Genomic DNA, 14,205 nt, shown 5'->3' with positions numbered 1-14,205 from the left:
CTCTCAAGAAGAATTTTGGAGATTCTGGCACAGTATTTTCTAAAAGGGTGGTCTATGCATGCTAAGGATGGTTTCTTAATAGATAGTTCAGGTCCAACAGAGTACTTGCATTAAGAAACCTGCCATTGGTCTATGCCATTAAGAAGTCCCTTATGCTTTTCTCGCCAAAATGAGAATTATTTTTTTCTCCTGTTTTGTTCTAACAACATATATAAGAGCTACTCAATATAGGAGTTACTTTAAGGAGGGTATTAAAACAGAACTTCTCTAGCTAGCTATGAGGCTCTGTAGAACAAAATATAATTTGGTAAACAATTTTTAAGTGGATGACATGAAAATTTGATAGTTGCCCAGCTGGAATTCAGTTTGCACTAGTGTTCTCATAATCATAAGCAAAAGAAAACTTTATTAGTTCCTTAATGCAAGTTTAATACAAACCGAAAACATTTCCATTGATAATTTCATAAGCCTCCGTGAATTTGAATTGGCGGCCTACAGATGCAACATATGCATCCATATTGAAGCCCCACAATATTTTTTCATATCGTGAACAACAAAACCGTATGTCCTCGAACCTTTCTGATAGACATTGTGTCGTTCTTCCTTGATAATTACCATTTAAGTCGACAAATAATTGAAGAACGCCATCCCAGAATGCTGACGTGCTCTCTTCCATTGTAGTTTCTTCTAAGCAAACAAGATAGGCCCTGCAAAGATCATTATCTTTTGCAGTTGTGAAATTCATTACGCACTCGGTAAATTAAGAAAACAGTGTGACAAATAGGAAGATCTGTATAGAAAACATATATAAAAAGAACATAATTGATTTTAATAGTAAACATGCTAGTTTTGGGGATACAGTTTTGTCAAAATGTGTTGGTCCGGTCTTGGGATCAATGCTACTTTGGGGGATCTATGCTAGTTTGAAAGTAAAGAATGTTTCTTACACTATCATCTCGATCCAGTCCTGATTCAAATTGCGCATTATGTGCAGCAAGTTCAAATTGCGCATTATGTGCAACAAGTTGAATGGATAAATTCTTTGTAAGAAAAACAAAATTGGAAAACGAGATTCAGATTAAGAGGGAAGAGAAAGGGATGAACTTTCCTTCTCAATGGATCGAGAAGGAGATAAACCAAGACGATTTTTTCACCTTTACATTTGTTTCATGGATACTGTGTTTGGACCATATCCATTTACCAGCCATACTGGAGAACCAAATACACAGCTTTAAAAGCAAACCCTTGATCTGTGCTAGTTTTATGCAGCCTTTCTAGTAGTTTTGCTAAGAAATTGGTGTTGCTGAGCTATAAAAAATGAGTATTTGGTTCTCTGTTTTAAAAATCTTGTGTTTTATAGCTCTACTCGTGGCGAAGGTGGTATTCCCACAAAGCCATAAATAATATACATGAAATTCCAATAAACTTATAAACCACGTAAACTATAAAACAAGATTAGAATAAAAATAATTTAATCAAACTAAGAATAACACAAAGCTGCATCCACAGATTAGGTAACTAGTTCGAGAAAAATATAAAATAAAAATGAATATCTATCGAGTTTCAAGTAAACTAGAAATGAATATTAAGTTTCACTCAAAAATTAACAATAAGGAATTATTATTCTAGATCCGAGTCAGCTTCTTCAGGCACAATCTCCTCGGGCTCTACCACATCATTGTTATAGTTAAACAATGTTTCGTCGTCTTCTTCCTCATCCTCCTCATCATCATCCTCGGCTAGAACGAGATTTGCATCTAACATTTCGAGTTCAACATCATTATCTCTATGACGTATAGTTGCCTCATTATCATCTTCTTGAACAGTGGTTAAAAGCAACGGACCCTCTTTGTTCTGGTGGTATGCCTCTTCAATAGTTGCTTCTGTTTCTGGTTGTACTTCGTTGATATCCATTTCAGGAACATCCCATATATGTCTATGATGCATTTTTTGAGCCACTTTCCAATTGTCTCCATGCTTGTAGTCATCAAGGTAGAAAACTTGTTGCGCTTGTGATGCAAGAATGAAAGGTTGACTCTTGTACCACATTGTACTAGTATTTATACATGTCAAATCATAATCATTTCGAATTCTAGTCCTTCCAGAAGTTAAGTCAAACCAATCACATTTAAATAACACAACTCGGTAGCCATACAGAAAGTCTAACTCGATAACATCATGCAAGCTACCAAAAAATTCAATTGGCTTATTGTTGTGTTCGTCATTTACTATCAGTCCGCTATTCTGGGTCGTTCGACGAAGTTCACGTTGTTTGGTATGGAATCGAACTCCATTAGAGATACAAGCAGGATATGATTTTGCGCGAGATTCAACTCCCTGTGCTAGCGAATGCAACTCATCAGTAGCCTCAGGAAACTTTTCATAATGCAATTTTCCGATCTATACATTTTCAGATAAAACCAATAACATAAATGATATTGTTTTCAAACAAGAATGATATATGATAGTTAAAACAATAATGAAAAATGAGACTATATTGTTATTAGTAAAAATTAATTACTCACCCTCTTTCGAAACCATTCGGGAAATAATTTTCGATGCCTTTGTAACAAGTTGTGATTTGATACTGCCTTCAACTCATTCAAATTTTCACTGTATTGTCAAAGATAAATAAGACAAATTTTTGATGCTAAGGAAAATATTTAGTGTAAGAAGAAACAATAATAACTATCAGATAATAGGATGAGGCACTTACTCCATATATGGTCGCACCTCGTCACAATTATCGAGTATAAACCAATGTATTTGTTCTTGTTCTTCTAGGGTTAGTGATTTTATAACTTTTGCACCAAATGGACGGACCTCTTGAGCAAAAACAGACAGTTTTCCATTGGGTCGTTGACCATCATCTGTTGCATCATCATTTCGTTCTGGGCGATTAAATTTAGTTTCAACCCCACGTAAATACAATGAGCAAAATGTCAAAGCTTCATTAATAATGTATGCTTCCGCTATCGAACCTTATGGCCGTGCTTTATTCTCCACGTATCGCTTAAGTGTCCCGAGGTACCTAGATAAACAACAACTCTTTAACCATTTTTTTTTCATTCTATGAACAATAAACAGTACTTGCACTAGGAGAAAACACACAAGCATATATAAACAGTAAGAGTTAAGCATACCTTTCGATAGGATACATCCAACTATAACCAACTGGGCCAACAAGTTTAGCTTCTCGGGGTAAGTGAACAGCCAAATGAACCATGACATCAAAAAATGCCGGTGGAAATATTCTTTCCAACTTACAAAGAATTAAAACGATACTTTTTTCCATTTCTTCCAAGTGACTCACATTCAATGTCTTCGCACATAGATCATGAAAGAAATTACTCAACTCAATTAAGGCAGTGCATACATCTGTGGGCAGATATGGATGAATTCCAACAGGAAGAACTTTCTGTAACAAGACATGACAATCATGGCTTTTCAAGCCGGATATCTTTCCATCTTCAACGTTAGCACTCCTCGCTATGTTAGATGCATATCCATCTGGAAACTTAATTAATTTCAGAAACCTACAAAACTCTCTTATTTGCTCTAGTGTTAAAGTATAGAAAGCCGGAGGTTTTATAAATTTATCTCCTTCACGCTTAAGGTGCAATTCTCGTCTAATATTCATGTCTTCCAAATCCAAACGAGCTTTAAATGTATCTTTGTTCTTCAGTTCCTGATTTAACAATGTTCCGACGATTTTATCACATACATTTTTCTCAACATGCATAACATCAATTTTGTGCCTAATTTTTAGATGTGCCCAGTATGGAAGCTCCTAGAAAATACTCTTTTTTGTCCAACTCAGTTCCTTCTTGGTACAGATTCTTTTCTTGCTTCTCTTATCTGGATGCTTCCCGAAACAACTTTTAACTCCTAGTTTTTCCATTTGCTGTAAAAGTTAAATGCCTGTCAACTCTTTCGGCGGACTGTGAATCTCATCGTTTCCATCATGAAGTTTGTTTCTTCTCCGCGGATGCTTGCGAGGCAAAAACCTACGATGACGCAGATATCCGATCTTACTCCTCAATGCACGGGATGGTGGATCATCATTACATACTGGACAGCCTAAATAACCTTTTGTACTCCATCCTGATAAATTAGCATACGCTGGGAAGTCATTTATGGTCCACAATACAGCTGCGTGCATACGAAATTTTTTTTTCTGTTGAGGCATCGTATGTTTCCACTCCATCTTCCCACAACTCCTTTAGCTCGTCTATTAAGGGTCTTAGATACACATCGATATCATTACCATGTGCTTTCTCGCCAGGAATAAGTAATGCCCTCATGAAAAAAGGTTGTTTCATACACTTCCAAGGGGGTAAGTTGTAGGGCATCACTATAACTGGCCACATGCTATACGCATTATTCATATTCCCAAAGGGATTAAACCCATCAGTGGCAAGGCCTAACCTTACATTGCGAGGATCTTCTGAAAAGTGTGGATATCACGAATCAAAATCCTTCCACGCTTCAGCATCAGAAGGATGCCTTAAAACCCCTTCAGGAGCAACATGTTCTTTGTGCCATCTCATATTAGCACTTGTATGCCTTGAAGCAAATAATCTCGTTTTAAAGGAAAATAGCGCAATACCTTGTGTGGGATCTTCTTACCCTTGCTGTTATTGAATTTGTACCTAGGCTCGTGGCATACTGGACAATCCTCCCTATCCTTATGTTCCTTCCAGTATAAAGCACAATCATTTTTACAGGCATCAATCGATTCATAACCCAATCCAAGATCACGCAGTGTATTTTTAGCTTCATAGTATGAATTTGGAATTGTATTATCTTTTGGAAAAGATTTTTTAAGAAACTCAAGCTGCATCTCAAAACATTTGCTGCTCCAACAGTTGAGCACCTTGAGATGCATTAACTCTACAAGGAAAGTCAATGACGAGTAATCTGTACATCCAGGGTATAGTTCTTGCTTAGCTTTACCTAATAGCTCCTCAAACTTTGTACTAGCTTCACCCAAATTGTCTGTACTGTCAGCTTCGCCAGAACCATCATTAGTTTCTTCGTGACTACCTGTATCTGCTTGCCTATCAAAAGGCCGATCTTTATCAGCATCATGTAACATATCAAGTACACCTGTATTTTTATTTCCAGAATGAGTTGTACCATCGTTAAAAACATTGTGATGGCTAGCCGTTGATTGGTTTGGATTAGGATTATCTTCTTCCCCATGAAGTACCCATATGTTATAACTACCTGCCATGCCATTTGTGAACAAGTGATTTTCGATTTCAGCTAATGAAGTAGGTGGGTTACGGTTAACACACTTTTTACAGGGGCACGTGCATAATTCCTCATTCTTACTCGAGAGATAATTTTTTGTCATCTGAATAAAAGATGCAACACCTTCCAAATACTTATCAGACAATTTGTCGCGCTCTTCTACCCAACTTTTATCAATCTTTGGCAACAAAAATAAACAACAAGGATGCTTAGAATAACAACAGTAAGGCAAAGACTTTAAATTATAAAGTTTTTTTAAAATAAGATGTGTGTATAAAGTGTATGTGGCCTTACCATGGCAACTTTACTTAGCAGTAAACTGAAAGCCTAGTCAATCCGGAAATCCGCTGAGTAGCAGTGATACTTAAAGAGACACGGTCAAAAAAAGATTATCATCAGAACTGTTCATACACACATATAAAAAGTTCAACGAAAAACAGGCTTTAACACTCGATAAAAATACTCGAATCGAACCACAGAATCAAACTCACCTGCTGGTATTGTACGCCTAAGAAGAACTGGTGCTTTTCGAAATCGAATTTGAGTAATCTTATATGAATTCTGACACTCCTTTTAATTTCCTCGTCCACGACTCAATTTTAACAGCAGCAACTCAGTTTCTATGCTGATAATTCAATTTTGAGAAACCCCCCACTTCTCCCAATCCTATAAAATTTTTAATACCCCTTTTAATTTCAACAGCATCACCTCAATATTTTGGCCGATAATTCAAACTGTAAAAAAAAAAACACTTTTCCCAATTGTATACAAATTCTAATACTCCTTTTAATTTCTCTGTTAATCACTCAATTTCTACAGAAACGCCACTGACTTCTAGGCATCCAAATGAACTTGAACCACAAACTTCCTATCTTCCTCAGGTGTGTTGTTCTTGGTTTCTCAAGCTTGTCAACCTTAAACCCTAACAAAGAAAACAGTTAGATGGTGTGAGGACTTGGGGAAGCGGCAAAGAATTAGGACGTCAATTGAACTGGTCAAGGCTAAATACATAAAAGAGAAAGCAGCCTCAAGGAAAGAAGCCCAACTGGCCCGAACAAAACGGGTGCTCCATTAATTTCTACTCCGGCCATCTGTAACTTCAGCCCTGTGCAAAGAAAAACATACAATTAAAATATAAATTAAAAAACAAAAACAAAAGTGAAACGAAGGATCATAATAAAAAAATAAAACTAGATATCAGGATGAAAACCTGTTTCCAAGAATGCATCAGTGTGATTCTGAGCTTCAAAACCTTGAGCAGCAGCAATGTCCCAATTAGAATCTCCCTGAACAGTAGATGAAGAAGCACGACTTAGGTGTTGTCTGTTACTACAACACATTAGTAGTCCTCCACTTGTTCACAACAAATGGAATGAAGAAGACAAATAATGCCATTAAAGACGACCAAGTAACTAGATAATAAATTAAGCCATTAAAGGAAAAAAAACACAACAATTCTAAATAAAACAAGTAAACAATCATTGACATTACTGAAAATGTTTAAAACTTAAAAGACCCGACACTTGAAATATTTAAAGAAACACTCACTAGATTTAACAAACTGAAAAGGTACTTCTGAACATCCACCTAAGCCAAACTCTTAATAAACTTCAAAGGTAGTGATTCTAGGAAAATAAAAAACTAAGCATCTTCATATGATTCTAGGAAAATAAAAAACTAAGCATCTTGCTGAATAGTATCCAAATCTGCAGCAACATTTCGATTGTGAGTCAGTACATGATTAAGCTCATTTTGACGAAAACTTGCAGCATCCTCTTTCATCTGTTGAACTTGGTCTTCGCACTGCTTGATTTTATCGTCCTTCGTTGCAAGGAGTGCAAATAGTTCTTCTATCTCTTCATCAGAAAGTCTGCGATTACGACGTCTTTTTGATTTCTTCTCCAGAACTTCGTCATATATTTCATTTTCATCAGGTGTTCCCCCTGCCACAATGCCTTGCTCATGCATCTCGACCATTTTTTACTGAATATGTAAGTTAAGTTTTTTCATTAGAAAACAATCATTTTCTCAAAACCTGGACTAAACTAAATTATCCACAGTTAAAAAACATTATAAACTAGTCAATAGGTGTTAACAAAACATTATAAACTAGTGAATTGGTGTAAAAAAAAGTACATGGATCTTATATTGGTGAACACAAAGAATCTGTAACTTGAAATGTAAAACTCAGTTGATTTAACTTACATATTGAACGTGAGATGTCTCAGATATCCAAACACGTTGACCTTCTTTGATATGCGTGTGAGTTTCCTGGAACGTTTGAATTTTGGCTGCTTGCACGCCCAAAACTTTTTTCTGAGGGAAGAACAAAAAATATCAAGAACGAACAATAACTAAAATATTGTTTATATATACTAATTATTAATCAGAATTACCTTTTCTAGGCGCACTTGAAACGCCCGAGAACCCCCACAGTGATTGTATTTCACTTGTTTCAGATTGCTAGTCCCGGCTGCCGATTGCTTCTGAAATTCGAAACCAGAACTATAGTAAATACATGCATAACCTATAATCGCTAAATAAGAATACTAGTTACTTTACCTTAAATTTAATCTGAAGCAAAATGGTCACACAACCATAACCAATTCTCTGATGAGATGTTCTCGAATGGCTTCGAGCGAGCGTCCTCGATAGTTTTACACTTCTTGAAGTGCTTTGACATTTGAGTTCTGTAGTTACTGTATCTTCTAGCCATACAATCATTGAGGTATTTTTTGATAGAAGGTCGCGTAGTGTCCAGGTCGAACTTGTCCTATATAATAACATAATAATGTTTGAAAAGTGGATGATTAAAGTTATCTCAAAATAATCAAAAACAACAAAAAACATTCAAAAAAAAAAATTGGAAGAGTTTTGCGTACCTTGACACGTTCAATTAGAGTAACCCTGTCATGTTCAGGAATTTTCTTCCAAGACGCATATTGCATCGAAGCAAAGTCACGAACAATTATGCCACATTCAGTAGATAATTTGCATCTATTAAGTGGAGATTGGTTTCCCCATTATATCTGAGAATTTGATGGACATTTTTCCATGTTGGGTGAACCAATCATCCAGATCTATGCCACGTGATCGTCCACGGGCATTCCGTTTCCCCAATGCAGATACTGCAATTATAAAAACAACAACGAATATATTTGAAATCATTGCGGACATCTCAAGCAAAAACTAATTGCATCTCGGTATCAACTGTAATCATTTGCCGATATGGGTTTTCTAATTAGTAAACTTTACCAGCATCATTTGGAGCACCCAAACGTTCCAAACGTTGTTCCATTATGTCTTAGTAGTGTGTAAACCTGATTATTAAGGAGAAATACAAGATCATAAGAACACTTAAAAACACACACACATATATATATTTAAAGATTAGAATCAAACACAAAGAAACTATCCATGTAAAAAAGAGAAATCAGACGATGAGAAGTTTTGTTTCTCATTGAGGTAAACAATCAAGCTTTAAAATCTACTAATGAACCGAGAAAATTAAAGGGTTAAACAACAATCTGGAAAGAACAATACCGTCTTTCAGAGGTGATGTATATGAACTTTGTGAGTCGAAGTCAATGATCTGAGGGCTTTATTTATAGATGAGAAAAATGGAGTACCGAGCGGGAAGGATCCCGCCAAAAGGAAGTTTTCTTTTGATCTGCATCCCGCCAAAATTTGAGAAGTTATCCTAATTAAAATCAACACACTAAAATAAGTGTCTCTTTGATGGTTAATTACAACCGCATCAGAAATTTTTCGTTCATCCATATCTTCCTGAAGTTTTTTTTTTCTTTACACGTCATGGTGGGATAGAAGAAGCAACCTATGGGATGTATCCATTAGCTCATGGTTAATGAATATATTACAGCACAAGCTAGTGGTTCTGCTAGGTGCTTTATGAGTATGAGAAACTAATAACAACACAGACTTGAGGAAGACTCGAAGTTGATGGTAAAGGGATTTGTCTCTTCCGTTGTAGAAGGAGAGAAAAATGGAACTTGTATTTATACAATGATGTTTACATATTTAAGATGAGTCAAGAAATAAAAACTAAATAATCTAGTTCCCTAAAACACAAAAATTCTATACTAATTTTAACATATATAGCTGAAATCAATGTCTTCTATAATAATCTTCGGTCACAGCTAGCTCATCTCCATTGACTTTTGGTACAACTATTTAGTTGTCTTTTGTAGGCAGACTAATTGATGCATATATCTCCCAAGATAAATGCTTTATCTTTTGCATTTAAAATAAAATTGATATTGCATATGTGGAATTTTCTCACATGCAACTGTGGATCTTAACAGGTGGTTCAAGTTAATTAGGGTGGCGAGAAATCAGCCATGAATTTGAGGTGCGGCTGTTGAAATTTAGTGGTCGACGGAGAAATTAAATGTAGTATTAGAATGTGTATAGGATTAGGATAGGTGTGTTTTCCCCGATTCAAATTGAGCTATAAAGGCTCGTACCAAGTTGCCGACTTTGCAGCACTAGAGCATACGAAATGTCTGGATGCAAGAGTATCCTGGAGAAAAATAAATAAGCAAAAGCTTGTCTATTTAGATTTCCTAATTTTTCTATGAAATAAGCATTCATGTTTCTATAGAATTCGTATTTGCATGAAACCGAACTTACATACGAATTATAGCTACTTCGAGTGACTATTATATCGAAGAAGCTTGAGATTAACGATTAGGGACATCTTTGAACGGTAGATATTTGATTTAAGACTGTCATCCGGATCAAGGAAAGTGTGTTTTCTTTGTAACGAATAAATAACTATGAATCATGAAGCTCCGGGAGGGTTCTAACTTCAAACTTTGCATGATACATCATTGAAATCTATAAATATGAAGTTCAATATCGATTCGAACTTCAAATTCGGTATAACGACAAACAAACTATGAATCATGAAACTTTGGTAGGGTTCTGACTTAAAACTTGGCCTGCTACATCATCGAAATAGATTGAGTCGATTCGAACTTCAAATATGATACAACGACATAGAAACTATAAACCAAGAAGCTCCGGGAGGGTCTGACTTCAAACTCAGCATGATACATCACCGATCGATAAATATGAAGCTAAGACTCGATTCGAACTTCAAATTCGGTATAACGACAAACAAACTATGAATCATGAAGCTCCGGGAGGGTTCTGACTTCAAACTTGGCATGTTTTACATATAAGATTCCTTCAGAATATTCCCTAAAATTTAACAAAACCTATTTTGGCATATTGTACGCATAACCTGGATTCGATATTGAAACCTGGCCCAGAGTGGATCATTATAAGCCGGAAACTTGTTATTAGCGATGAATCCATCCATTTATAAGTAAGATTCCTTCGGAATATTCCACGAAACCTTAAGCTAACTCTATTCTGGCATATTGTATGCATACCCTGGCTCCGAGGTCGAAACCTAACCGGACTGGACTACTATAAGTCAGAAACTTGGTCAAAACGATGAATCCATCCATTTTACATGTAAGATTCCCCAAAAATTTAAACAAACCCTATTTTGTCATATTGTATGCATAACCTAGCTCCGAAATTGAATCATGGCCATGAGTGGACAGTTATAAGCCGGAAACTTGGTAATAACGATGAATCAGTTCATATACAGGTAAGATTTATTCGGAATATTCCCTGAAACCTTAAACAAACTTTATTCTGGCATATTGTATGCATACCGGCCCTGACTCCGAGGTCGAAACCTGGCCCTGAGTGGACTATTATAAGCCAAAAACTTGGTAAGAACGATGCATCTATCAATTTTACATATAAGATTCCTTCAGAATATTCCCCAAAATTTAACAAAACCTATTTTGGCATATTGTACGCATAACCTGGCTCCGAAATTGAATCATGGCCATGAGTGGACAGTTATAAGACGGAAACTTGGTAATAACAATGAATCAGTTCATATACAGGTAAGATTTATTCGGAATATTCCCTGAAACCTTAAACAAACTTTATTCTGGCATATTGTATGCATACCCTGACTCCGAGGTCGAAACCTGGCCCTGAGTGGACTATAATAAGCCAAAAACTTGGTAAGAACGATGCATCCATCCATTTTACATATAAGATTCCTTCAGAATATTCCCCAAAATTTAACAAAACCTATTTTGGCATATTGTACGCATAACCTGGATTCGATATTGAAACATGGCCCAGAGTGGATCATTCTAAGCCGGAAATTTGTTATTAGCGATGAATCCATCCATTTATAAGTAAGATTCCTTTGGAATATTCCACGAAACCTTAAACTAACTCTATTCTGGCATATTGTATGCATACCCTGGCTCCGAGGTTGAAACCTAACCGGACTGGACTACTATAAGTCAGAAACTTGGTCAAAACGATGAATCCATCCATTTTACATGTAAGATTCCCCAAAAATTTAAACAAACCCTATTTTGTCATATTGTATGCATAACTGGCTCCGAAATTGAATCATGGCCATGAGTGGACAGTTATAAGCCGGAAACTTGGTAATAACGATGAATCAGTTCATATACAGGTAAGATTTATTCGGAATATTCCCTGAAACCTTAAACAAACTTTATTCTGGCATATTGTATGCATACCCTGACTCCGAGGTCGAAACCTGGCCCTGAGTGGACCATTATAAGCCAAAAACTTGGTAAGAACGATGCATCCATCCATTTTACATGTAAGATTCCTTCAGAATATTTCCCAAAATTTAACAAACCCTATTTTTACATATTGTACGCATAACCTGGATTCGATATTGAAACCTGGCCCAGAATGGATCATTATAAGCCGAAAACTTGTTATTAGCGATGAATCTATCCATTTATAGGTAAGATTCTTTCGGAATATTCCACGAAACCTTATACTAACTCTATTCTGGCATATTCCACAAACTCGGTTTTTTCTTCGTGTCCGTGTCATTCTTAGTTTTTCATACTTGGCTTAACCGACCCCCACCCCCGCGAGGTGTAAACTCACGGTTGACTTAATCAACATTTGCTAAAGGATTACATGTCGTTGCCATGGCATAGTGCATGCATATGGGAAGCTTTTAAGTAATCAGTTACGCATATTTTTTAAGTGGAACGCCCATGTTCGACACGTCATGTTATAATGACTTTACATAGGCTTTTGGCACAACGCGTGCTCGACTTAACGGGAAGGAGTTAATGTGTCTTGGAAGTTGCGACTCATCATGTCTCGTTTAATTTTGAGCATTCACAAAAGGAGAATTCCATTTTTTTTTTCCTTATGCGGATGAACTATTCAGTTCTGGGAGGGAACCGTATTATCATCCAATTGTGCTTGCAAAATTCTACATCAAATCGAAGGTATCGCGTCATTGATTTCATAGATTTTTCATTAACTCAATTGATTCAAAACCCTAACTTCGTTTCTTTGTTCTTTGTTGTTGGACCAACTACAATCTTGAAGTCTAATTGATTTCTTCCGATCACCTACTCCGTTTCAAAAAACCTCTGATTTCATTATAGTTTTGGCGCTGCTTGGTGTATATGTTAAAAGATATCTATGAGCAAAAGATGTCCGACAGAAACCTAACTAAGGTTTTTATCAGTTTCAATTGTTTTCAATTTGTTATGTGTAGATTTAATTTTGTCAAATTATTGGATGTTATTATGATGTGCGGATGTTAATTTTATCTTTTTAATTATTGGGTTTCATAATCATTAACCTTGATCAGGTCATCCCTTCTACTCTTGGCGAATGATTGATTTGCCATCATTTTCCTTCCATAGAACACAGTTTATTTTCTGAAAAGATATCTATGCAGGTCCTTTATATACAAGTTAGATGGTAGATTATTTTAAATAAACAACTACTGGTTATGTATCTGGGGTTATTGTTGGGCTGGTCTGAGATGACTCTTTATTATCAGACTACTTTAATTTCGCCGTAGGCTTACACAGATTGTTGACATTAGCAATTAGACTTTTTATATTAACTGTATTACTTTGCAGTTTGGTTAAAGAATGTGCTGCATAATCTGAGTCCCTGTTTGAAGATTTGGTACTTGTTGTGTAAACTATATACCTTTAAATAGTGGTTTATTAATGCTTTAAATTATAGGTTTCGAATTCCTAGTTAGTTCATAGTATGGTTAAGTTAATGTCGGAGGATATAGGCGTCCCGTTCGAACACATTCTACTACGTTGTTGTGCTGCTTCATTCATGTATTTAATTTTTAAGGATTATTAGTCGGCCTTGGGTATCTTTTGATCTGTTAGATTGATAACTATTGCTTCACATGAAATTAAAATGGGAATGGGCATATACAGTTACAGAAGTGTCTACATCAACTGGGATATGATTCAACATTACTTTTTTAGGCTTTTTCATATATTGATTGTGATGTGTGTGTGGTTGCAATAATCTCATCTTTATTTTATTTATTTTATTTGGTTCTTCTATTGGATATTTTCTTAATATCTTGGTTAGGCATATCCTACTACCCATATGGATCACTTGGCTGCTTGAAACATTGGTATTGCAAATTATTTCTAATTTCTATAGACTTGTGGTGAATTTTCTGAGAACAATCACTGTCGCGACCGGATATTCATTTTTTTTTTGTTGATTTTACAGAAAGACTAAGACTAAGAGATCCCATTGTTCGGGGACAACTACGTAGAATATGACTGGAGGAAAGAGTGGCTCATAATGGAAGGATACCTATTATCGTTGATGAACAATATGGTGTACTTCTAGGAGAACATCGATCTGATTTGGCCGGTGAATGTCATACGATTATTCATGCTTTCGCTCCTATGGGATACAAGTCATCGGAAACAATCCCTGCGCAAGATAGGGACATATTAATTGAACAGCTAAAGGTATTCACATTTTTTGAGGGAAAAATTATCTCTATGGTCTTTTTTTATTGACTTTTGAAATAAATATTTGATTTAAAACTCT

General features: G+C 35.8%; 1 protein-coding gene across 1 annotated transcript in view; it reads left to right on the top strand.

Moving 5' to 3' along the window:
- The first annotated feature begins 14,107 nt into the window (after positions 1-14,107).
- LOC113329413 overlaps positions 14,108-14,205 on the top strand; it is a 4,298-nt gene continuing 4,200 nt past the window's right edge. The window contains exon 1 of the transcript XR_003349870.1: positions 14,108-14,123. The gene's annotated coding sequence lies outside the window, so the exon portion shown is untranslated. The remainder of the gene's footprint in view (positions 14,124-14,205) is intronic.

This window comes from Papaver somniferum, unplaced genomic scaffold (assembly GCF_003573695.1).
Source record: "Papaver somniferum cultivar HN1 unplaced genomic scaffold, ASM357369v1 unplaced-scaffold_117, whole genome shotgun sequence".
In the NCBI taxonomy this organism is placed as follows: domain Eukaryota; kingdom Viridiplantae; phylum Streptophyta; class Magnoliopsida; order Ranunculales; family Papaveraceae; genus Papaver; species Papaver somniferum.
The sequence above is the reverse complement of the archived record's forward strand: the minus strand, read 5'-3'. Positions and strand labels throughout refer to the sequence as shown.